This window comes from Ursus arctos, unplaced genomic scaffold (genome assembly GCF_023065955.2).
Source record: "Ursus arctos isolate Adak ecotype North America unplaced genomic scaffold, UrsArc2.0 scaffold_21, whole genome shotgun sequence".
NCBI lineage: Eukaryota > Metazoa > Chordata > Mammalia > Carnivora > Ursidae > Ursus > Ursus arctos.
In genome coordinates, this window is record NW_026622886.1 from 4,832,762 (window position 1) to 4,837,423 (window position 4,662).

A 4,662-nucleotide genomic window follows, 5' to 3' on the forward strand; every position below is an offset into this window, starting at 1 on the left:
GCTAACAATAAAGAAATCACACATCTGAATGTTCTCCTCTTCTTGTTGCTTCCCTTCACGTTGGGGTCGGGGCGGATGTGTGGTGCTGGAAAGACCAACTGGGGGAGGAGAGAAGCCCCGAGAACCCAAACTCTCCCCAGACCTTCCCCCTAGATATACACCCCAGTCGCTCATAATTCCAGGACAAGATGTGGGAGCTGAACGCTGCCTGGCTTCCGCCTCATGTCCTGTGGGAGGGGGGTCTCACAGTGGACACTGAAGGAACTTACCTTGCACGCCCTCCCTAGCTGAATCCCAATTATTTCTGGACATCATTCCTCCCCCAGGAGCCCATGGACGTCAGAGGAATAAGGCATGCCCCCCCCCTCCAAGGCAGGGGTGGGTTTGATTGGTTTCGGGGTAATTCCTGCCTCTCCCCTAGCGCACACAAACTGATTGGTTCAGAAGTGGGCGTATGACTCAATTTGGGCCAATGAGACGCAAGGAGAGGTGCGGGTGTGCAGAGAATTCTGGGAAATTCTTTCCTCTGCTGGGAGAGCTGGGAAGAATCCTTCTCTCCTGTTGTGTTGAGTGAGGAGTGATGCAGTGCAGACCGCTCCTGGCGGAAAAGCTGGGACCAGAGGAATCACAGATGCTGGGGCACAATCCGGGTTCTCCTTGACCTCACTGAGCTGCTCCATCCACCTGGCCGGAAGCCACCACCTCTGGACTTCTTATAATGCAAACCCCAGGCAACATTTCATTGTTTCAGACAAAGTCATCGTTAACCAGTCAGGGTCCCCGGTAACAACAGGGGAGGGACCTGGGAATTGGATTCCCAGGGAAGAGCCCCCCCAGAGACGGAGTTCCAGTTTAGAGCGCTGTTGTCTACCAGCTAATCCTGAAGCGCTTTACCTGGTGGGAGCCAGCAGCTCCCCCCACCCCGCTGGTCACTGGCGTGCATCCTCAGAACACGTCCCACTCATGGGTTGTTATTTCCTGTGTTCCAAATCACTCTTAAACCTAGAGGCTTAAAACGACAGTGATCATTTATTTGCCTGTGATTGTGCAATTTGGCTCAGTGTGGCTCATTTCTGCTCCATGTGGCATCTGCTGTGAGGACGACTCTTCTCTCACATGCCTGGTACCCCAGCGGGGATGAGTGCCATAGCTGGGGGCTGCCTGGGCATTGCTGCCTGGGGGCTGCCTTTCCTTGTGGCTAGCTTGGGCTTCTTCTTGACGTGGTGACTATGTTCCAAGAAGGAGCTTTCCAAAGGGACAAAACTCTGGTGTGTAAGAGCTTATCACACCTTGCACTGGCTTGTTAAATGTCCCTGTGGTCAAAGGGACATGTGCTCCATCCCAGATTCGTAGTAAGAGACTGCACAAGAGTATTACGATAGGTGGGACGGGTTCAGGGGGATTGACCACAGTAACCTTCTACCACAGTGATCATCACACTTTGGAAAAATTGAAAGCAGATGGCTGTCAGGAGAAGAGGAACCGCAAAAGGGAAAGACTGCTTTAAGATAGGATTGGAGCAGGTTGAGCACAGGGAAGTGAGTTTGGCTTGATTTAATATTGATTGGGTACCTAATTATGTGCGAGATGCTGAGTTCGGCTCGACTTCTTTACTGGGTATGTAATTTCTACAAGGCACTCTTCTTGTGCTGGAAAACCAGACATCATTTTTATTGAGTAGCTACTATCTGCTCATCACAACTTGCAGCTGAAAAAAACACGCCATCCTGAGTGTTGTAGCGATAGCAGACCTCATACTGTTCTGACCTAGAAATTATAATATGCCAGGTACATATGATTATATGTCAAATGCTTAACACACAAAACCCTCTTTCACCCTGACACCAGTCCTCAGAGCTAATATCTTTATGAAGATGGGAAAACCAAGGCTTAGAGAAACCAAGTAAATTACCCAAACTCATACCAAAAGGAAGCTGGGATTGGAAGTCCAGAAATTTCTGACCAAAGCCATTTTCTACTCCACCAGACGATCGCACTATCATGTCAGCAAACACATACTGAGCACCACAAACACTCAGCCTTGTTAGGCACCATGAAGGACAGTGATGTGAATCCAATACAGTCCTTGTCCTCAAGGACGTTCCAGTTTGTGGAAGACTGATGTGGAAAAGGCTGGTGTTGGGGTTCAGACCAACATGCACTGTGCATCTGCCCTCTGAGCAGCACTGTCCAAGGAACTGGGAGTTCAGAGGTGAATAAAACATGGCGCCTGTCCTTCAGGAGCCCAGGGTCTGGTGGAGAGACAGATACGTCAGCATATGGATGCTCAGAAGTTTCGCACATGCAGCGAGGAGTTCATCCAAGGCAGAGGAAGCCCAAAGGAGAACTTGGGACGGGCTGGGGCTGGTGGTGGTCACCGAGGTCTTCACAGAGGAGGCAGCTCTGGAGTCTTGGCACAGGAATGGGTACATTGAGGTGGACTGGAAGAGCCATGGCACTTGAGACAGAGGACACAATGTGAATAAAAAGCCAGCACAGTGTACTTGGCCACCCAGGCAACCCAGGGCTCTTGTTAAGCTTGGAGGGTAGGGCTCCTAAGGTGGGGCTCAGAGTCAGGTGGGAAAGACAGATGGAAACATCTGTGCCTGATGGGCTGTGCCCTGGGAGAGCCCTACATGTGAGTCCCAGCCCCTTCCTCCAGAAGCTCACAGCCTAGCCAGGACAGAAGTGTTCATAATGACCCAAGAAGCCAAAAGAAGAGTGGAGATGTTTCACATCCCCAGTGATGAGGGAGACACAAACTCGAACAAATTTCTTGGGTTGGCAAACACTGCAAAGTACGTGAGGTGAGGTGGGACGTGGGACCTCTCATACACTCCACGAATTGCCAATGCAGAAAAGCAAGGAAGAATGACGAAAATTGAAGTCTTATAACCTAGAAACTCCACTTCTGTGTAGCCTGGAGAAACTCTTACATGAAAAACACATGCATGCCGTGCTGTGTGCGCCTACTCGTCTGCCCGCAGGAGAATGGACAGACGGGTAATCCACAGCAGGGGAAGGGAACGACCCAGGGCGCCAGATGCCAGCACAGAACGATCTCACGATACGTCACAGTGCGTTCTGGAAACAACAACCTGCAGATAGAGCCCTACAGTATGAGACCATGCCATTTGTGCAAACTTTTTTTAAAAAAAGACTTTATTTATTTCTTTGACACAGAGAGAGACAGCCAGCGAGAGAGGGAACACAAGCAGGGGGAGTGGGAGAGGAAGAAGCAGGCTCCCAGCGAAGGAGCCTGATGTGGGGCTCGATCCCAGGACTCTGGGATCACGCCCTGAGCCGAAGGCAGACGCTTAACGACTGAGCCACCCAGGCGCCCCTTGTACAACCTTCAAAGGCACACACAGGGCCTCTCCATCGCTCATGGAGGCAGTGATGAGTAGCAGAGGCTGGTTGGAAGGAGGCAGACATTCAGTTTCACATTGTATTTATTTAGCTCTTTTCAGAGGCTCTGCTTTCTGCAATTGCCGGAGAGTTGACAAAAGGGGAGCTGATGTCACGTCAAGCCAACCATTTCAACTTTAACCTAAGCAAGAGAATGTCACAGGGGTCATGACTTTGCCTCAGCTGAAGATTTGACCCCAAAACATGAAGGTGAACTCTTTTAGGTTAAACATGGAATATTCTAGAGAGAGAGAAGCCATACTACAGGCAAAATAAAACATCCATAGATTTTTTTTTTTAAACTTAAGTCCTTTATCCCATTGATGCTGTTTCCACACTGTTCCTTGTTCTTTGTGCTCCTGAAGTCCCTAGATGATGGAATTCACAATGATTCTTAAAAGTTTCAAAGAGGTACAGGGAGGAGATCTTAAGTAGCATTAATTCACGTGATGGAAGAGTTATTAATCCTTGAATCTATGCAGTCCCGATTGCTCAGAGGGACTCAGAACCATCTTCATAATTTCTCTTATAATCAAGTACAACCTGAGGGGGAACCTAAAAAAGCAACCTCTGACGCTCTACCCGAGCCAGTCCACCGGCCTCACTTGACCATTATCTTGGTCCAGCTCGCCCCCTGGTGGCAGCGTGTCTAAATTGCAGGCCGAGAACTTTGGCTTCATAGATCCAGGACATAACCCATTAAGGAGCGGGGCGAAGCGGGGGTACCTAGAGAGCATTTGGTTACATCTTTCTAACCATGCCATTTCTGCCCCCCCCCCATAGCTCTATTTAAGGAGGCCCAGTTGAGGGAGTTGATGTCTAATGTGGAAGCGAACAGTCCGTGTGGCCAGATTTGCAAATCGAACCCTCAGCGACGGTGCAGGCTGGCAGGCAGAGGCTTTCCCCTTTCTCCCTCCAGGAATCATGGCCTTTGAGCTGCAGTAAAAGCAGGGGAAATCCAAATGCAGGTTTGTAGTCGAGAGGCAACAAGGGACTTTGCAGCCATAGGGGGTGCTCGCCCTGGGAAGAGCACTGGACTTCTCAGAGCCCGGCGCTCATGTCCGACAGAGGTCTTTGTCGGGATTACCTGAGAAAGTGCATGGCCAGGGCCTGGCACCGTGTACAGCCCTCTTACAGGTGTAATAAATGCTTGTTCTTTTATTTCCTTCAGGGCCAGGCTGCAGGAAATACTGCTATATGCTAACAAGTTTTCTGTAAAAATTGTCTCATTGTCAAGTGAATTTGGGTGACGCT